This window comes from Cydia fagiglandana, chromosome 10, assembly GCF_963556715.1.
Source record: "Cydia fagiglandana chromosome 10, ilCydFagi1.1, whole genome shotgun sequence".
NCBI lineage: Eukaryota > Metazoa > Arthropoda > Insecta > Lepidoptera > Tortricidae > Cydia > Cydia fagiglandana.
The window spans coordinates 11,908,743-11,932,317 of record NC_085941.1 but is presented as its reverse complement, the minus strand read 5'-3'; positions in this window follow the sequence as shown (position 1 = coordinate 11,932,317).

Here is a 23,575-nt window from a genome sequence, read left to right as displayed (position 1 = left end):
GCAAAAGTATGAGCTTAGCACATATACAAATAATGTGTATACAGGGGTGGCAAATCTAATAGCTTCTGTTCTGAAAAAATGAATCTTAATCTATGTTGACGTCAAATCATAGTTTATAAGATAGTTACCTCCAAATTGCATATTTAAATGTAATTTAGAATATAAAACAATAAACACATGTAAGTACCGCAGAAAAGTTACTTACTGCAGTCGTTTTATTTGTCGAGCTTGTTTTAAAAATTCTAAAAGTAAATAAGTAAGCATATAATTTTTAGGGTTCCATACCCAAAGGGTAAAACCCTCGGGACCCTATTACTAAGACTCTACTGTCCAGATGTCTGTCTGTTACCAGGCTGTATCTCATGGACCGTGATATGTACCTAGACGGTTGAAACTTTCACAGATGATTTATTTCTGTTGCCACTATAACAACTAACACTAAAAAGTATCTGTACTTTACTCGCACTGGTTCGGTTTTTTTTCTTCGAATTCAAAACATTTCTTAAATCCTGAACCTTATTTCCCGTCGTGCACATGATGTCATCTGAATATTCTCAAAAATATGACTCTAAATATCGTCTATATCTAAAGTAACCTCTAGTGCGCCCTTTCATTTTTAAATATTTACATTATTCCCATCCCTGTTGGTATATTTTGCAATACAACAATTTGATCAGATACGAGTCTGCTAATGTTACTGGAGACGTATATTTCGCTGTACCGAAGCTCGATAATGACGAGTTTCCGATCGGAAGCAAATGCAGTAATTCCACTGCTACCTGCCATGGTAGTAGAGTGCTCAAATGAACCAATGTAACTGTGATTTTGAGGCCTTAAACAGCTGTATAATCGGACAGTGTATTTATAAACTGGCTGGTTCAATATTCCTGCAATTGTAATAACAACCTGAAAAACTCCAATTTTCCACAAACGCTGGCGTTTCAACTGTACAAGTCTTTTAACTTAACGCATTGATACTTACATGATTTTTAACATATTGACTGGCGGTTAAAATTATTTAACTAACTAATATTATTCACAAAAGTACCTACTACGTACTAAGATAATATGTATAAATAAAAGTGATGATTTAATTATCTCTTGTATAAAATAACACAAAAACGCACATTCAAAATTTGATATAGGTAGGCCTAAAAATTTATAACTAAGATCAAATGAAGTCGAGCAAAGAATTACAATTAACTGCCTGTTCATTCACTGCTGGACCTACGTACGTAGGTATACGTCCTACTCAGATGAACTAAACTTAAATATTACGTTTATTGTTCGAGAATAGATGATTATTTGGAAGAATTAAGTCTATTAATATTTCCGTTTACGCTTTCGGTAGCGACATTTGTCCACTTATTAATTTAGATGACCTCGAATATTTATAGGTACATTACAAAAAAGGTGTTATCTTGGTTGGTTTTTAATTTATAGATTTATAAAATAAACTGACGCACGTTCTCGAAGGTCATCACGTATTAGTGCACAAGTGAGCGATTAGCTTTACAACGCTAAATTATTCCATTCGGTTTTTATGTGATCTATAAACGTATTTTTTCAAGTTCGTTTATTTGTAGCTTATGCTAATCGGACGAATTGATTAAAATGTAGAAAACGAATTGATTGACACTTCAACTTTACGAGAAAATCGAAACTGGCTGAGTAGTAGAAACAAGTTTTCTAATATTTTTTTTTCCGATTCATTACAAGTCGTATTTACATCAAAAAAAGTTAAAGTTGCAACTACATTGTCAAGGAACAATCTGAAAGCCGATTCGAACTAGTAAGCGAGAGCTTCTGCGCATAATTTATCAATAAGAATGCATAATAGTTTTAACTTAAAAGGCCGTTCATATTTTTTAAATTACTGTTTAGATACTTATTGAATACATGTACATATAATTAACCACAGACTATACAAGTTTAGTTATTATTTCACTCTTCAGCTACGAAAGCCTCTAATTTGCACCCTTTTATCCTAACTTAGAACTCGGCGAGCGCCCATGTAATTGGATTAAGGTGGTTCGCTTTTCATACAAAATTCAATCAAATCTCATTAAGTAACTACACAGTATTAGTACACAAATATTTCCGCATTTATCTTCTTTCGAATATTCGTTTGCGCGAAATTAACAGGAAAACAATGTTTCATACAGAAATCATGCAAAAATCATAGTTAACTTTTCATCAATTTTACGTATGTGTGTGTCACAAATGTCGTGTACAGATACATTTGCGACGTTGCCATACCATTTCCGACGTTGCCGGGCTGACCACGGCTCGAATTTGGAGTGCCGTCATGTTTAGTGCAATTTTGTTGACACTGATATTTGACAGGTAGTTAATTGACCTAAGCGAGAAGTTCGTCAGCTTAGCTAAGAACTATCATGGCGTGTTATGCAAACAGTCGCTTTTTTGCTTGCAAACGGAAGATTCCCGGTTCGATCCCCAGTCATTGTATGCTGGAACATAACTTTTTGTATTTTTGTTACACCTACATTTCGTATTGTTTTTTATTTTTATTTAATTTTTCTTATTATCATAAATCGATTATTAAGTATAGGCTACACGTAAATATTCTTTAATTTTTACAAAGATAATTAGAAATTATACTCTTCCTAATCTCTCTGATTTTTACAATCAGGACATCCTCACTGCAATAAAAACCGGGCAAGTGCGAGTCGGACTCGCGCACGAAGGGTTCCGTGCCATAATGCAAAAAAAAAACAAAAAAAGCAAAAAAAAAAACGGTCACCCATCCAAGTACTGACCACTCCCGACGTTGCTTAACTTTGGTCAAAAATCACGTTTGTTGTATCACGGGAGCCCCATTCAAATCTTTATTTTATTCTGTTTTTAGTATTTGTTGTTATAGCGGCAACAGAAATACATCATCTGTGAAAATTTCAACTGTCTAGCTATTACGGTTCGTGAGATACAGCCTGGTGACAGACAGACGGACGGACGGACGGCCGGACAGCGAAGTCTTAGTAATAGGGTCCCGTTTTACCCTTTGGGTACGAAACCCTAAAAAGAAGTGTATAAAATTTCCTGTGGTTAAAAATAATGGATTTTGTCTATAAATGAAAAACACAATTATTACTATAGTTTGTTTTTTTTTAGCATTAGAAATAAGGTAAACAATCTTGACGTGTCTTTTAATTGAAAAACACATTTTAAAAATAAGTTACGGCAAATATGTAACAATTATAAATCTAATACGATCATTTATATTCTTCTGCTTTCATAAGTAATCGTTTTTGATTTTGAAAAACCTGATAACACTGAGTATGTGGGGGAAGCGCTGCTGGCCTAGCGGAAAGCAATTCGGAGGTCGCGGGTTCTAACCCCGGCTCGTACCAATGATTTTTCGAACTTTTGTACGAAATAGCATTTGATACCTACCTATTTATACACCGATACCTATTTTTCGGTGAAAGAAAACAATGTGAGGAAACCGGACTAATCCAAATAAGTTTACTCTCTGGGTTGGAAGGTCAGGGCAGTCGCTTTCGTAAAAACTAGTGCGCATGCCAATTCTGGGATTAGTTGCCAAGCGGAGATTGAATATCTGGGGCCAAATTCGACATGTACAACTGTCAGATTTCGCATCCACGTCAAATCAACAGTTGATTTTATCGCATACTGAGTGTTGATTCCATCAGCGGTGGATAATATCATTTGGTACAACCAAAACTCAACTCTATAATAAGGGTGGTTCGGTTTGGTTTGCTTGTCTCCCTAACTGTGGATTGTTAATGTCAAATTTTGACATTGTACGTATTCGAGAACTTATGATTTTTCCCACATCAACAGGAGATCAACACGATACGTCAAACGTCGCTTGTCGAATAGGGGTCCTGGGAGACCGACCAAAGCTTACAAAACATAAAAACTCAAAAATACGCGTTTTCTCATAGACCTAGCTAAGAGATCAAACCCCTTATAGCAAATTTCATCGAAATCGTTAGAGCCGTTTCTGATACCATCCAAATATATAAATAAATAATTATATATCTAATAATTGCTCGTTTAAAGGTAAGATAACACAAAGGAGAAACAAAAAGAAATTACCTACTCGCACCAGTCTTGAACCCCAATCCTCTTGCACGTATTTCCACGAACATACCGTTACGCTATTGCAACATACTTACGTTGTGTGAAATTGTCTACTACAAGGATCACGGAAACACTGTTTGCATGTGTGAGTAATAGTAGGAAAAAGCGTGACAGCAACACTCCGTCAAATTAAAAAGGTGGTTTTTGCACAATGAAGTATTCAATGTTTTATTTAATAGTTCAATATTTACTTAAAGAGTGCGCGAAACATACTTTTAAGTATACAAATACCAAGACCATTTCACAAAAAAATAAAATCTGAAATTTTGCAGAAGTGGTGCCATCTAGCGAGAGTTAAGTTTTGAGTAACCTAGGCGAACCACCTTAAGCCACTTGTAAGTCCTAACAACGCCCGCTTCATTACTACTTACTGATTTAACAAAGCGTAAAAAAGGCGGAAAGAGGCAGTGATCTGGTGCTTTTTTTTTAAAGAAGGTTCATTATGGCCACTTGTAAATTAGGTCTTATCGCGCCAGCCGCCATAAGGTACCTTTTGCCGTGGAACGTCAAATATCTTAACTATTTTAATCTAGTGAATTTCTAATTCATTTTCCGAATCGCGACGTCTATGTACAAAACTGGGAGTCTTGGGTACGAATCTCTTATGTACCTTGTGTAGGTAATAAAATAAATATGAATATTGTGCATTCATAATTAACCTTAGTGAAACCTAGTGAAATGCTACCTGTAGAGGAGAACACCTAGACATACGAAGCATTTTTTCTTGAGCTTAAGCCTAAAAAAATATGTTGCTTGAGATAATGGCCTGTTTCACATTTAAATTTAATTGAAGTTTACCCTAAAAATTATATTTCGCATTGTAAATTCTATATTGGTTGAATCCAACGTCGTTATGATCGTAGGTATTATGCGTCGTGTCCGTAAATAACCTTTGGGGATTTTCTAAAACGAGGGAACTAATGATAAATAAGTCCAATGTCCATTCAAGAATAGTACGAAAGGACATAATTGATGAACAAATATCCTGTTGCAAACGTCATAGTCATAATAAAAATAGTCATTATGGCAGACCACATCAAAATAAAATTACAAATCACCTTTAGGTTAAGGTAAATTAAATATTGTTGATATCAATCCTAACACTTTTTCTTTCTTGCCCGCAACCAACCATGATTCCAAAATGATGACTTGGCACTGCTTCTAGGCAATGTATTTTGGTAAAGCAAAACAAATTGATTTCTACCAGTTTACCCAAAGTTATAGAATTGCTGTCTCAGTGGCAGCTAAGGGTTTAAATTGTTGAACCCATTATGAGCCTCTAACGCCCCATTAAAACGAAAATAGCTTTTCTGTCATTTCCACAAAATTGTAGGCAAGTTAGTTGCGACGTAACGACGCCGCCGATTCTAACGAGCGCTATATTTTACTTTTACCTGCTTCTCGGAAATCGTTAATATTTTTTACACAATCCTAACGAGTTTAAAAATATACATATTGGAAACGCAGTCATATTTTGGGTAAATGGCCAGGGTATTTATATCCTAGAATGAGAACAATAAAAATTAAAAGTAAATTATAAGCGAGTAAAATAAATATTAGTTTGATATTTTTGATACATGTCTCATTTAGTATGTGTTCACTTAAAAATTAATCGAACTAGAAAAATAAATACACATTATTTATTTCATAATTTTACCCCACAGATCAAAACGAACCAATATGACTTAATATGCTTTTGTTATTATTTTTGATAGCAGCAGCCAAACTTAGACTAATGGTAACATTCCATTTCTGACCGCAGCTGCATTACTGTTCATTTTACTATGGAAATTGACAATGACAGCGACGCGTTCAGTACCGGTAGTGCAGCTGCGTTTAGAAATGGAATGTTACCATAATGTTTAGCTCCTCTGACGTTAGGTTTAGGTATAGGTACCTACTTATATCACAATTATCTGTATCACTGAAGTGATTTAGGTACTTACCAGATCTTATCTATAAATGTTTATTTACCCATCAAAGTCGATGAAGGAATAAAAATGTTCGAGGCATTGTAGTTTTAATCATCATTCCAGTTACGTACAAAATGAAGACAAAGTGAAGTGAAAACTTTTTTAGGCGCGTTTGACATTTTTGAGCTGGGAAAAAATCATTGAACTCGCGACCACTATTAGACCAATATATCAGTTCCACGGAAAAAAATTGTGCCCTCAAGAGATCAAAACTTCTGAAATGACCTCACGAACGAAACTACTCTCAGGCTTCGCATGGATTTGTTATCCGAACGACATTTTGAACAATGGGTCGAATACATCAAAGTGAGTGGCCCACTTTGATTTTCCATGCATTTTTAGCCGTTTTATCTCGGAGTCTGAGTAAGATTTTTTTTAAATACCTATGTTATTTGCTGTTATAATGTATTGCAACTAGGTTGTTATAATTTATTAGGTAGGTACCTACAGAAACATAATTAAAAGTACCTAGGTACGTGATGAAGTCGACACGTAGTCAAAGTAAAAAAAAGTATCATATTTTCCCATAACATGGAAAATTCCGTAATCTGTTATTAATTTTAGCTCAAACGAATAACGAAGACAATATTTATATCTAAAACTTTGAAGGGTAAATACCGACCGAATCTTCACCCAGCTATCCACTCCTCAGGCGAATCCTCTCCTAACGCCGCTCATTTATATCAATTGCAGAGTATCCTTATCGAGTGGACCATTATTTATTTCTTCCAACATTTTATCCATCTAAGAAAGCTCATTAGAACAGGAAAATCCCTATTTATCGTTTTCGGAAAACGTAAAATAGCCATAATGTATAGTGGGTACGAGTAAGATAACTGTACGGCGGAGACAGAGAAAGAAGGATTTCTACATGCATATGCATACATATTTTCTCTGATCCGGTGCCTTCACTTGGATGGTCCTTATGTTTAAGGCCTATTGTACTGCATCAACCTATTTATAAGGTCGGGTCTTACAGCGGTGTGCCGCACACGAATTCGAGCCAATCGTGCAGTCTAAGGCCTCAACGCGATTGATATGAGTCCGCATCACGCGCGCGGTTGGTCGCAACTAGTAGCGTGACTACACGATTGGCTCGAATTCGTGAGTGACACTGCTGGGCTAGCACCATTCTTAGTGCCCGTAATAGCGGATGGCGCTGGAGCTAATATACGGCGTTGCATGAACAAGAGATTTCCTTTGGCAGGATTGGTCCTTAGGACCCAGGGATGGATTCAAGAAGTGGAGCCACCGAGATTTTTGATGTAAGTTTTTAGGGGGGGGGGCTCTCAACTTGATCTTGGGATCTGTATCATTTAAGCTACTAGGTCAAGTTCGGTATCGTTTCCGTAGAAATCGGGGGTGCCGAATTCATTTCCGATATTATAATAATGACACCATTCCGAAGTAAAAACACATTTAAATTAGAAAAAAATACTTTTTTTTTTAAATTCCTCTTCACGCTTAAACTGCTGAACCAATTTAGTTAAAATTTGGTACAGAGATAGTTTGAGTCCCAGGGAATAACATAGCATACTTTTAATCTCAATAATCATCCCTTGTGTGTGAAAAGGGAGGAGGAAATTTGTATGGGGATTCAATAACCGCTGAACCGATTTTTGATAAAATTTGGTATAGAGATAGTTTGAGTCCCAGGGAAGAACAAAGGATAGTTTTTATTCTAAAAAAAACCTCTTAACCCCCCCCCCCCCCCCCCCCACCTGCATCAAAAATCTGGGTGGCTCCACTTCTTAAATACAACCTTGGGTCCTAAGGACCAATCCTGCTAAAGGAAATCTCTTGTTCATGCAACGCCGTGGTTGACCTTTTTTTGCTCTGAGCAAACACAACTATAAGGCCCGTTTTTAGATACACGGTGTAACATGAGGAAACCGAATAATTTTAACAGCGTATTCCTGATCATATTTAGAGACAAAAATGTCCTACAAGTTTTTATTGTTACATAGTGTAAAAGGCCTTTTTGATGGTGATGTTGCTGCTTTGGGACGTAGTCTAAATATCCTTATTGATAGGTGTCAAAAAGTGACAAGTAACACTTTGCAAAAAATAGGTTTTACGAAAAAAAATGTCAAAATCAATTTTAAGTGACAAGTTTACCTTTAACATTTTTTTTGTTCAAATACACTCAAAAAATTTAAAAAACTAAACAAAAAAAAATTTTTTTTTGGCGTAATTGACCTAAACTCATATTACATTTTTTCCTTCTTTTGACCTCAGAAATGCGTGGTTAAAATTATTCGGTTTCTTCATGTTACACCGTGTATATGTCAATGCCTGTAGGACTATTTTGTTTTAAGCACATTACATTTAATTTAATTATCTGTCTCTCAATTGGCTTTCGGTTTATTGCATTAGATCTTAATATGACCAACAACATCCGAAGTACAATAAAGGTTTAGTCAATTCAGCTGGGACAAAGTTAAGTTGTTCTAACAAGTTGTTAGCTTGCGGGCATGTTGGAACTTGTTCGTCGACTTGGACGCATTGTCATTTGTAATACACTTCAATGCAGTTGCATGGCCTCTAGAAGGTCCGAGTAAGTATTCAATTAAATGCGTAGGAATAAAATTAACACATTAACAAAAACATAAAATGAATATCTGTGTATTGGTACCTACCTCAGAGGTGTATTACTGGTAGGTACGTCTTTAATTGCTATTTCATTTTGCACTATATACTTTAACCTGTCTGACGGCTCGATTCTGAAAATGAATTACATCTCTACTAGACCTCAACAAGTTACGATATGGATAATTTAAAGATATTTGTAAGATAGATATGTCAAATTTGATGTTTCCGCGATTCTGGAGCTCCTCTTGAACGATTTCGACAAGTTATGACTTAGATATCCAAGTCACATCTAGTCGATATCTAATGTAAATCTAGTTGATCTCTATATCGTCTCTAGATCTTGTGATTATCTCGTTTCCCGAATACGCGTGTGACTGTCTGTTGCCTCTTCACGCTTAAACAGCTGAACCGATGAAAGTTGGTGTGGAGATGATTTGAAGCCCGAGGGAGCAATCAGACCGATGGGTTAGTTTTTGTCAAACATCATCATCATCATCATCGAAGTCGCGGGCAGAAGCTAGTATCTAGGTAGGGTAATTTGCCAGTAACTGGCCACCCAACTGTTAGTAACTGGCCACCCAACTGTTAGTAACTGGCAACCCTAAACTGAAAAATAATTCAATTCCCTACAAACGGAATTTATTTTAGTATAAGGTGGCTAATTATTGAAGGCTGGCCCGTTATTGAAACTTTATACTAAAATTAATTCTGTTCATAGATGGATTATATTCATTTTTAGTTTATGGTGGCCAGTTATTGACCGGTGGCCATTCCTATTTGGAAGAGAGTTTACAATTAACATAGGTACCTACCTACATATTATAGTAATAAATTATTATTTGCCTCACATCCAAACAAATAGTTTTTGTCCCTCCTTTCCCTTCTCATCATCCTTACAAACGTGATCCCATCCCACATCCTTTAGTGTTCGAGTAATATGGTCCGCAACAGATTAAGATAATACCGGGATTAGGTGGAAGATTTACATGGGCCATTAAACGAATTTGTCCAGGCTAATAAAGTTTTGAGTGGAGGCTAGTTATTATATTATGAGTTACGAGCGAACGGGTTCGTTCATATTTCCAATTAGGGTTGCTTAACCCTTCATGCAATGAACTTTTAGGACTGTTTTAAAAACCTTGTATTGTATGAAAATCGATAAGTTATTTTTCAACCAAAACGACAATATTTCTATCTTCTTCCTCTTTTAAACATTTAAAATTCTATCATCCCAAGTAAGTAAACATATTTTGAATGTATAGGAATGTTCGTAGTGTGTGAAATGTAAACTTTTGCTTTGCTTACAAAAATAAATACTTCCGTCACATGGAACTGTGAGTTATTCTATTTAGGAAATTAACCCACTGAATATTTATGTAGGTATTCAAAGCTATTGCAGACATGACTACTAAGTATGACCAGGAGCGAAACAACATATCTACAGCTACAGAATACTGAAACATTATTTACACTTATTTTCCTTCAAATTATAGGTAGCTCATTTACGGCCTAAACTTAACCAACAAGCATTTGAAACCAGCGATAAATCAATTATTTACAAATAAAAAAAACCGGCCAAGTGCGAATCGGACTGGCGCACGAAGGGTTCCGTACCATTGGGGTCCCTTTGTTTCCCATAAAGTTTTAAGTCATAATGTATTGTTTGCCATATTATCGTTAGGCATAAAACTGAATCCGTTAACTTTTCAGGATTTTCGTAAGGTTATTCTATAGATAGGTTAGGTTAGGTTAGGTTTGTTTTATGGCAATCCTGAAAAATTACGCGTTTCTGAGAAAAAACAATTATGACTAACGAAAATTTGGACAAAGAATACATTATGACTTAGAACTATTTGGGAAACAATAGAGACCCCCGTACCATTAAGCAAAAAACAGCAAAAAAAAACACGTTTGTTGTCGGTATGGGAGCCCCACTTAAATATTTATTTTATTTTGTTTTTAGTATTTTTTGTTATTGCGGCAACAGAAATACATCACCTGTGAAAATTTCATCTTTTAGCTACGAGTATCACGGTTCATGAGTTACAGCCTGGTGACAGACAGACAGACAGCGGAGTCTTAGTAATAGGGTCCCGTTTTTACCCTTTGGGTACGAAACCATAACTGTACAATAATAGAGTCTGTGCGGAAAGAGAAGAGTCGTGGATTGTATGGGGCCCAATACATTCTACGACCCTTCTCTTTCCGAACAGACTCTACCGACGGCAATGATAGTTTTCGACTTTCATTTATTTAATTTCATGAAAAACAAAAGGAAATTCCCGCCATGTTACAAAGGTGGATAGCCAACGCGGAGAGAAATAATGAAATTGGCTTTCGGTCGGTTCGCTGGTTGAATTCGCAATCCATTTTCAACTTTACCTCGTGGATTCGGGTTACGGCCGCGGAAAATTAGTGTGGTTAATTATGAACCTACGAGCGATAGTTTACATTCGTGTAACAGGTTTTTATTCTTGTTTCTTTAACAGATCTACAGGCAAATACATTGTATAAAATGACGACCATCATAATAAATATGATACCTGTAAGTGACTTTGGAATATTTCTAATATTTTAAACGTGTCGTAACTTTGGTCGCAAGAGTATTCGAAAATCAAGTGTTATATATAAGTATTACAATTATGCGCGGGTTATTTAACTATCCGGACACTGATTCAAGTCACAACTTAAGGATGACTCACGTTAGACCGGGCCATGTCCGGGCCGGAGTTTCCAGAGCTTACTTTTCTATGACATGACAGGATGAGGAGTGATGCTTTCCATAGAAAACGATGGGCCGGAAGCTCCGGCCCGGACATGGCCCAGTCTAACGTCATCCTTTAATTCCTTTAAGTTTATGATTATGTGGCTCAATTCAGAGTTAATTTTAATAAAATTTACATCGAATTTCATTCCTTGCTATTGACAATAGTTTTTGGTTACCGCAGTTAAATTGGCAAACGAGAATCATTTGAATAATTAGCACTTGACTTGATTGGGCTTTGAACAATTGATTAGCGATATGTTCACGAATGAGAGCACCACGATAAATGTCCATACATTCGTGGTATTGAGTTACAAAGTATTTCACAACAAATACATTTCTACGTAAATTACTAACAGAGTCTTCTCAGAACTTAAGAAGAATCGTGGTGTTATTGGAAAAGCTCGATACCGGTAAATAAGTTAGCAAGCTAACCGAAATCAGCGGACCTAGACTAACTTTTGAAATTTGATTATAAATCGAATATTGTCTTAAAATTTATTATTTCATAAGATACGCTGTCGCGATTAGGTTCAGTCGACGTCAAAGATATGTTTACACTTTTGGACGCGTAACGTAATAAGGCGAAAAATGTAAACATATCTTTGACGTCGATCTACCTACCTACTATACAAATGATTATCGTATATACCACTAATATAAAAATCTAAAAAGCAGTAAAAATAGGTTCCTTCCTATATAATTTCCAATTAAACGATAGCGTTTAACAACTACAGACTAATGCTACTAAGTGTACATTATATGTAACAGATATGTAATGTCTTAATACCCCGCTCTTATACACAGATCTCTTAACGTATTGACTTCTTACAGCAATCACGAAAACCTAATTAGGAAGTCAAACAAAAGCGAGACCGCAGCTCAGAATTAATTAGAGCTCTTCGAGTCTCGCCGTGTGTCGAGTTGTGTTCTCTCAGTGCTGTGCGAGTGTGAGTAAATAGTTTTTGGGAAAACCAAAATGCAATACATCCATATTATATACGTACTTACTTCAAGAAAAACCGGCCAAGACTTTAGTGTGAGTCGGACTAGCGCACGAAGGGTTACGTAACATTACGCAAAAAATCACGTTTGTCGTATGGGACCCTACTTAAATATTTATTATATTCTATTTTTTATACTTGTTGTTATAGCGGCAAAAGAAATACATCATCCGTGAAAATATCAACTGCAGCTATTACGGTTCATGAGATACAGCCTGGTGACAGTCAGACGGACGGACAGCAGAGTCTTAGTAATAGGGTCCCGATTTTACCCTTTGGGTACGGAACCCTAAAAAAAGGCGCTTTAAATTACAGTATTTGTATCAATAGAAGATGTGACACCATATGTGGACTCCATAGGGTTTGCTAAGTGCCGCTTGTCGCTAAGCTTAAATAGTAGTATTGTGCGTCAATCGTATTCGCTTATGAAATTAGTTTTTTTTTAGGGTTCCGTACCCAAAGGGTAAAACGGGACCCTATTACTAAGACTTCGCTGTCCGTCCGTCCGTCCGTCCGTCCGTCTGTCACCAGGCTGTATCTCACGAACCGTGATAGCTAGACAGTTGAAATTTTCACAGATGATGTATTTCTGTTGCCGCTATAACAACAAATACTAAAAACAGAATAAAATAAAGATTTAAATGGGGCTCCCATACAACAAACGTGATTTTTGACCAAAGTTAAGCAACGTCGGGAGTGGTCAGTACTTGGATGGGTGACCGTTTTTTGTTTGCTTTTTTTTGTTTTTTTTTTGCATTATGGTACGGAACCCTTCGTGCGCGAGTCCGACTCGCACTTGCCCGGTTTTTTTATTTTATTATTGGTCTACGAACTGGGTGTAACAACTTGTACAGCATATAGAAAATATGTACATACATTCTTAAAGCAAAAATTTGTGAGCACCTTCAAATAGGTAGCACACAATAATACGAGTAGGTGACAAAAGCAATAGATGGCAAGCGTGCGCGAGGAAAAACACCCACGGGATGGTCTGATGTTTTAAAGAGGGTGGTTGGCGGCGGCTTATGATCGCACACTATGGAAGCGGAGCATACATGGTTGTGGTCTTCAGGGACCGAATAAGAAAAAAAGAAGCGACAAAAGCCCCTACCACATCCCATGGCTGTTATTTGTTACAACAAATACTCTGTCGAACTTGTGTCTATTTTATCTCAGTATCTTGCTTACTTCCAGATGAACTGCGTCACTCGTTTGCAAACGAGTACTGAACTGCTAATTTCGTAGGTTAGATTTCAGATTTCGGCCATACTAAAGGCCCAATTCAAACTTTTTTTTTGTTTTTGACTGAAGAAACGTAACTTTTGACACTGACGGTTTTAAACTTCGAATCGGACCGTTTATATCTAAGCTCGTCTCAGATCTTTCAACTATGCGATATTAACTTGTTCAGATTTAAACTCGTCTTTGTTCGGTAAACGATGGGAATTACAAGCCTTTACTCGTACTTTAAGGTTTCTTAGTTCAGCCGAAGCTTCCCTTTACCAGACTTCTAATAAAGTTGATGTTTGTAAGGTATAATTATGAGTCTACTTTGTAGTTCGACTTGGAAAAATCTTTTTTCTCAAACATGGAATGAAATATTGATGTTATGTTCCTTATAATACGGTTTTGACGACCGGTCTGGCCTAGTGGGTAGTGACCCTGCCTGCGAAGCCGATGGTCCTGGGTTCGAATCCCAGTAAGGGCATTTATTTGTATGATGATACAGATATTTGTTCCTGAGTCATGGGTGTTTTCTATGTATTTAAGTATTTGTATATTATATATATATCGTTGTCTGGGTACCCACAACACAAGCCTTCTTGAGCTTACCGTGGGACTTAGTCAATCTGTGTAAGAATGTCCTATAATATTTATTTATTATTTTATTTATTTATTATTATTATTATAATAGGCTGCGAAGTATGACGTTTCAGGTGCGGCTAGGACAAAAGGTATTTAATGGAATTTCATACAAATCTTGCAGGCCTAGGCCGGCAAAGTCCTCTTTTTTAATTTTCATTTCACAGATATTTGTGACACAGCATCGTGGCATTCATCCATAAAAAAAAACTAGAGGCAGTATTGGCTTTATGGTTCGTAACGACACTGCCACTACGCCTATAAAAAAAAAACAAAGAACAATGTTTGCTATAATTTGCAGTTTTATTTGTATAAAATCAACATGAACTTAATAAATAAACATTATTAACCAAATTTTATAATTTTAAATTATAAATTTAACTACACAAATAAAAACATTTAAAATATTTCATCTAAACGTTAGCGGTAAAAAGGTCTACTCAAACACGCGTATTTTTTTTTTTATTGTTATGGAGGTAAAGTTGAAAAATTTTCATTCTGTTTTATTGGATTTATGGTGCGTTGTTGATTTTTTTACTTTAATATGAGTTCCTACGAAATAATGAAATTAATTGTAATCGTAGGTGTTGGAATTGGCAGCGTAAGCAGAATTGATTTTAAATAACTTGCTGCCTCTGCCGCCAAGTCAAAGACGAAGTATCTATATGGTTACTTATGGCAATTTTATTATTTTAGAATCTAAGAAAAATGGCTTACAGTTTATTAGAAACAGTTTTGTGGCATATTTTAAAGAAATGAAAGTAACTACAAAATCGTGAACACTGTGGAAATTATACTTATTTTCTCCATGCATAAAGCAACGATGTATGTGAAACATGATATCAACATGAAAGACTATGTAAACTTATGTGACGAAAACGACAGTCAGACGGCTACAAGGCGAAAAAATCAAAGATACATGAAAATATACGGGTAGTAAAAATACACGACTCGTGTAAAACATACGCGTGATGAAGATATAGGTACGTGTTTAGTTATATTTTGGGTGTAGTTTACTTTTAGTTTTTTCTATAAATAAAACTTGGGTTTCGTGGATTTTTTATTATATTTATTTCATTCCATGTTTGAGAAAAGCACTATACATACCTCGGCGGGAAATGGGGTTGCCCGCGCTCAGACCTATCCGGCCTCGCTTCGCTCGGCCGTCTATATGTCTTCGGCCGGCAACCCCTTTTGTCCCGGCCTCTGTAGTAATGTACTATTATTTTTGCTTCTAAAAATCTCGTTTTATTTTGCAAATAACTTCAGTTAACATTTTATTTACATTTTGAGCAGCTATTCTAACAGTCAACCAAACTAAATGAAAAAATCATGCACGTCTTATGATGCAGGTAATAAGTTTAAAAATAACTTTTACAGTACATATGGTCCTATTTTCCCGCACTAGTGCGTAAAATAGCACTTTTCGTGCGATGTCAAAAGTTTAAAGGGCCATATGTACTGTAAAACGTTGTAAGATACACGTGCGAATAGGTAATTCGCAACTCGTGTCGATTTAAAACACTCCCTTCGGTCGTGTTTTAATTTATCGCCACTCGTTTCGAATTTCCTATTTTTCGCACTTGTATCGTAAATAACTAATGTATATTTAGCTATTACCCTCTTGAAGTGTACCTTTGGATGAATACACACTATACATGTTTGACTTACATTATGCGGCTGGCTGAAAATAACGTACTTAATTAATTATTCCGTAATTTGAATTTTTAACGCAATTTGCTAAAAATTCCGCCATTTTTTACTCATCATTAGCATGAATTCTCGGGAAAAGAAGGTTAATTTAATTATGAATAAAAACAGGCAAGAATAAAAGGTAAGTATATTCATAAAGCGGGGAGATACGTGGAGCAATTTCGGCTTGATTCAATCGCAGCTAGTTACTTTGAGACCGTTTTATGAAAATTACCATCCCTACGTAGGTTTGGTTTATTTCAACTTTAACAAAATCATTCAATTAAAGAAAACTATTTAAGGCATTTTATCGCGTATTTTCATTATACCTACGGAATATAGTATAGTCATTTAAATAGTTATGAGTAACTATTACGGTAATCGAAAACAATATAAAAGTTAAACTAAATTTAAAAAAAATATTTTGGTTATTTTTAAGCTGAAATCTTTTAAGGACAACTTATATATAACCTAAATTTCATCCTATACCTATCTAAATTTATGTTATAGGAACACATATTAAAGTTCCTTCAGTAAATACTTTCAAATGATCTTAAATATCTACATTTCAAGAAAAAAAATACAAACTTATAGATACGGTTAATTTATAAACTTATTATTCAATCATGAAATTTGTATAAATAGGTATACATCCCTATATCTGTAGTAGTATAACAGGTCAAAACAACTAAGGCAAGGGCAGTAAGATTAATACGCCAGCTGTTGAAATCAGAAATCACAATCACTGTTAATAGCTCCGCTTATTGAATAGTTAGGCAATTATGAATAATAAATTTATAATCTACGAGAGAACCCTCCTAGGGTTGATAATAACTATAAGAAGAAAGCTATCTAGCTTTATTTATACCTCAATAACCGAGAATAAAAGGAAGTTAACATGTAACAAAATGGTGACTTAGAATAATCGAAGAAAATATTTATTTTATAACTAAAATTACGTAGGGTACCTACCTAGTTAGAGAACTATAAATTCGTCTACGTGGTAAGTTAGTACATATTAGAGAAAAATGTTTTGAAGAGTTTTATAACGAAACTTATGATTGATTTTGGAAAATAAATACGTCGCTAGAGTCTGTTCGGAAAGAGAAGAGTCGTGAAATGTGTTAGGCCCCATATATTCCACGACTCTTCTCTTACTGCACAGACTCTAACAATTTTGTCTGACAATAACCATAATGAAGATACCGTGAACGTCTTGTGATTGTAAATTGCAGGTTTATTTGTGGCGATGATCTTTAAGACTGATTGAGGTTCGGGCGTTTGGATTTGGACTGTACTAAAGTGAGATCAGGGAGACGAAGCTATTGCCGGCTTTGCATGTCTTAGAGGTAATTTAACTGAATTAATCCTATTAATTATACACATTACATATCATGATGTGACGACTTGTGGGGAATGCCGCTATCTGTCAAAATGAGATGCATAAATTACAGAACATCTATAGTTTTAGATATTTATGATCAATTGATCATACTATGTGTATAATTTATTACTAGTGCCCATCTCGCTGAAGCAGTGCCTAAGTAAGTAACGAAGCAGCATCGTATCGACGCGGCTCCGCCCTCTAGTTCCGGAAGATGCAAGACGTGACCCAGTTGACACGGTAATTAATAGAAATATGGAGAAGCAGGGACGGATTCAATAGGATAGATCACTGAGAACACTGAGTAAAATTTTAGTCTGTGCGGAAAGAGACTAGAGTGTGTGTGGAAAGTCGTGAAATGTATGGGATCGAATACATTTCACGACTTTTCTCTTTCCACACACACTCTTTAGTAGTGCTTAGCAAAACTGAATACGAAAGAAAATGTAATAAAAATAATCGTGTCTCGTTAAATTTGATCCCATCACCATTTGGTAATCCAGGCTACTCGCTAGGGGTTGTTAATGAAGCAGCAGCTTTTATGTTGTTACAGTTACGATATCATTTTATTTTTAGTTTTGTCCAAAAGTTCTTAACTTTGACTGCAGAAAGTAAATGTAGTGAGTGAGGTTTATCATAGCCTACATCTTACCTCATTCAAATACAAATAGCCACTCTGTATCAACTGCGATTTGCGGCTAGGCCCCGACCGTTGTCTTACAACAAAGAGGATCCTTGTTAGACCTCAACAATTCCGCCTTGTCCTAACATAAATGTTTATGAGGCCGATAAGCTGAAGCTTAAATAATCCAGCAGGTTAACGTCGCTGATAACCACATGGTTATTGCTTACGATAACGTAGATATAGGCTTTTCTTCTATGTTTTGTGTTAATATATTTATAGACAGTTTTAGGCAAGCAAGCTCTCATACAATAAGCTCTTTTAGATTTAGACTTAGTATATGCAAAATCATTTAACTCAGCTAAAGAACCTAAGAAAATATTGAAAACGTTTTTTATTATGTCTTTCAAAAATACATTTATAATAACCCAGTTAAGTGTCTACATTTCGTTTCTTATAAAGCAGACACTCCACTCAAGATGTAACCAAGACCTTTCATTTCACGCCGAAATCTAATTGCAGGCTCCATTACGACGGATTCTATTTTCAAGCGCAAATGACTCCGCTCCTCGCCGCGCCGTTGTAACTATTTGTGCGTAAATTAAAGACTAAAAGGTTCGGCTGTGAGCCTAATAAATGTCTTTTGGTCACACAAAGTGCCATCGGGGTGAATTTACTATCATTTATTTCCCGACTCCGTCCCTGGTGGCACATGAACATGACACGCCGAGGCCCGCTGACCCGTTTCCCTAGCCACCTGCGACCAGTCAATTTACCCTTAAAAAAATCTCGTAAAACCTCCGCCCGAAAGAAAAGCAGTATGTTGACTTAACTCACATACATGCCTTAACGGGAGCGCGCCCCCATTTCCACGTTCAGGGGAAATGTTTCTTTAACCTTTTGACGCCTTTGCTTTCAAAGTCGATATCGCTGTGGGCCGGTGAAAGGTGGTTGTGGCATTTTGATACGTGGATTTTGAGGAATGCAAAGGAATGGTTGAGACCTGAAGCGCGATGTTTACGGTATTCAAATTGCTGTCACATGCCCGGACACAAGGTTTATATAACGCGCTATTCAGAGGTGAGATTTAATTAAAATATCCCAGTCATACCTTGATGAAAGTTGTTTAGTTAAGACTTAATTACCTCTAGGTTAAAGTGGCAGCACTCTGGTATATTAACGTTACGCTGGTAATATTAACAGTAATTATGTTCGAATAGATAGTTTTCTTATATTTTAATTTGTTAACTCTATTTTCTCCGTATAAGGTACCTACTAGTAAATTAAATTAAAAGACTGGCACAAGAAAGAAATGATTGCCCCACCGACAAGTTATGCTCTTAAGTTAAGTTATGATGATGATGACTAGTAGTTACATAGAAACAATCTATTTTATCTAATTGACTGTCTTATTTCAATTAACTTTTTTTATTGTTTACCTATAGGTGCAAAAAACTTTAACTTGTATATCAAACGCAATTAAAATGGGATGGAGCATATGTATTATTGTCTTTTTTTAATAAATTATACAATTATTAAATGTGTGTTGTTACTATAATTAAATGTTCTTTGTTAGTATTTTTTTTGTTTTTATATAGCGTGTGCTTTAAAGCACCAGCATTCAGATAAAAGTTTTATTTTTTTGTCATCGTGTTGCTAATCGAATATTTGAACTATCTACCGCCGCGTGTCGAGGTACTTCTACCGAAGTTAGCAAATTTCTCTTTCACTCCAATTAATTGCGTAATTAGATTGATAGAGATAGTTGCTCAAAATGTACCGACTTTGATTTTCTCGGTTACAGCCCTGTTCGGGGCGGTGTGAAGCCTGTTCATTCTGTATGAAGTACTATTACTAAAGGTAGACGTCCACAGAGCCGCATCGCACGCAACGGATCAGTGGACGCACTTGTGTGACTTTCTATACAAAGAATACTAAAATCCGTTGCGTGCGATGCGGTCCTGTGCACGTCTACCTTATATTCTGTGCTATAACGCAGATTTACCCACGGCCACAGACAAAACATCCTCCAAACTGAGCATATTCGCGCTACCCCCTCTTCCGCGCATACGGTAATTTTACTCCATGTTCGAGTCGAAAGTGTCTTTGTGTGACGTCCGTGTCTTTGAACGGACCAATCACGGCACGGGACTTCCCTCACCTCGCACCCCCGCATTTTTGGCATCATCGGTTGCATGAAATAATTGCTCTAAACTCGGTCTAGAGGATTCCTAGTCTATGCCCACGGCTGAATACATCGTACATAATGCAGACATTCCAAATACGATGTGTCCGTAAGCAAGTGGGATGAATTATGCAGTCGGGTGGGACGCTTGAAGATGCATTGGGAAATCCGTAGTACTTTGCGCCGTGCGATTTTGATTTAGCATTGATACATTCCGGATTCCAGTGCATTTGTGTACTGTGAAGTGTACTTTGCCGTTCCCGAAAATATATCAAATACGTATGTGTATTATCTGGTTCCCTAGCCAACGTGCCAATCGTTAACGCACCGTAGCGTAGCGTAGTCATCTCTCTCTGTCACTCTTCTATACCGGGTGTGGCCTGTAACACGAGCAAATGTGACGTCCCACGGGTAAAGGTACCTTATGGCGGTTGGCGCTTACGCTATTATTAACGGCGCTCCAATATTATTGCGGCGCTATGCGACGTAAGTGCCAGCCGCCATAAGGTACCTTTTTCCGTGGAACGTCACAAATAATTAAAACATAGATTACACTCCTCAAACGGTGACACTTTTGTTCAACAACTTTTAAAAATTACGAAGTATTTAGACTCCCTATTTTTCATACAAAATAAATTTATCTTCAATGGACGCCATCGCCACGCCATATCATTGTGATTGACGTTGCTTGTCACGCCTTAAACATAACAAAATTCGCAATACATTGCGGTTAGAATAAACTTTAAAGTGTAATAAAAATCAAACCACAAGTTATTTTTAAAAGTCGCTGAACAAATGTTGGTCAGTATGAGGAGTACAACCTACAGTTTAATTTCTTGCTCATATTACAGGCCACACCCGGTATTAATGCGACAGAGTCATTTGCGTTTCGTTCGCTACGCAGCGTAAACGATTGGCACGTTGGCTAGGCACCCTGTCCAATGTACTTTTGTACACAAATCTGACAATAAATGATTACTTACTTACTTACTTACTTACTTATACTTACAGACCTACATAATGTAAGGTTATAAATGAATTAAGGACAAATTTCTTTCTAGTAACGTAGAGCGACACTTTGTGCACTTTATTAGGTTTTGGGGTGTAAAATGCGAAACACTATTTTTTTTACCTGTCCAGCACTAATCGGAACGAATAGTTGTTACTCCTCTACAAAACATTTTGACTGCGAGAAAGGTATGCTAAAAGCTACGACGTAGCGCTACATGCGTAGGTGTGCAGTGAATAATTCATACATTTCTTGGTGTTTAAACATTTTAATTTGTAATATTTCATATTTATGTAGATAGAAACAGGCCCGTCGTAGTCCGGCCAAATTTTTATAAATAACGTGCATGTTTGATATTTTATTGATCTCATATAAATCTTAGTAACAACTAAGCATATCAAAGCAACGATGATAACACATTTTTTATTACGTAAAATAATACAATTTTAAGCTTATTTTCAATACAGTTGTGCGGTAGCAATTTTCAATACAGTTGTGCGGTAGAAAGAAGAGAAATCTAATCTTCAAGGATGGGTATTCCACAGCCGTCTTCAGATCCAAATCTTTCTATCAAAGCAATTGTATTATAAAATAAAAAAATTGCCTTTAGCGTGTATTAGCCTGCTTATAATGAGTTAATATATAGGGTATGTGTAAGCCAATGAACGCGCTAGTTGCAGTGTGTCGTGTCTCGTTACGCGAAGCCTTATAACTGTAATCATACGCTCTTACATCACCCTTACGGAACTGTACAAGAAATATGACTTCTGCTTTACTACTAATCATTAGTTATTTGCCCTATTTAATGTTTTACTTTTCACTAGTTAAAAAAATAAATATATATATATATATATACATTTATAAACATTTGATTATAATATGAGCCTACGGTGTTTGGCGCTAACATTTTTTTTATTTGTATGTTTCTATACCAGATTTTTTAAAAGAAACGCTAGGTGAACGTTCTTTGGAAAAGGGATTTCCAACCTTGTATTCTTTAACGAGCTCACTTACAAGGAAGGGTACCCAACTGTCCGACTCCGATTTGATTTATTTTGATATATGTTATAGAGTAGTCCAAAATAACGGACACATATGCTTTTTTTTAGCTGCCCAAACTCAACCTGTTAGGAGAAAATGGCCTTCAAAGTACTGAAAATTGACCAAACCTTCTAATTTCTGAGAAGAACTTTTTTCAAAAAAATTGATAATTAATTACTATAAAAATATATATATATTTTTTTATATAAAAAATGAGTTTGTGGTGAAATGACAAAACACGTCCCCATTCTTTATTCATGTTCTACAACATATAACGAAACCAGTAATTAACTATCAATTTTTTTGAAAAAAGTTCTTCTCAGAAATTAGAAGGTTTGGTCAGTTTTCAGTACTTTGAGGGCCATTTTATGTGTTTGTTGTGTGTACTTGAATAAAGCATATTTTGAATCTTGAATATTTATGTCGTGTGTAGGCTGTATAAAATGGCATTTTATGCTTTAGTGCATAAAGTAAAGCCTCAAGTACTACCCTTATTGTCATAGCAACAGACAGAGTCTAAAACTTTTCTCCTAACAGGTTGAGTTTGGGCAGCTAAAAAAAATACGTGTCCGTTATTTTAGACTACTCTATACTTAACATATATCAAAATAAATCAAATCGGAGTCGGACAGTTGGGTACCCTTCCTTGTTAGGTTCGGCCTTCTATATAAGTAAATCTTAAAATAATGACTAAAAATAAATTAATAAACTATTACTAAATAATTCTGGCTTAAAATCCGGCTAGAAACATAATTATTTATTTATTTATTTATTTTATTTTATTTATTTGTACAAGGAATTCCAATAGCTATGAATGATACATTAGACTTTTTAGATAGTATTACAGAGCCAATTATAGGAACTCGCAAATATAATTATACATATACATTAAGTTTTATTATTATAATCTAATTACAACTATATTTCCCTCAGCGAATTGTCTCTGTCAGTTTGATAATAATGTACTAAATTAAAAGTATAGGTATATACATATACAATAAAACAAAAATACACTCATTTAAATACACGTATTTGTAATCTCTTGACGGGAAAAAATCTAGAGCAATGCTTAACCATAATAGAACCTGTCCTAAATGTAGTTAGGATACTTAATGTTATAGTATTTTTCAGACCTGCCGTATCTTGGTGAGCCCAAAAGCGTAACTAAGCTTTCTTGTAAATTATATTTTTGGCTTAGAAGATCCTAAATATTTCAGGCCTAGAGAGGATTTATGAATGAATGTATAATATTTATATTATAATTGTTCATTTCAGCATGTAAATATGTAATATTTTAAACGTGATACGTCGTTTAATA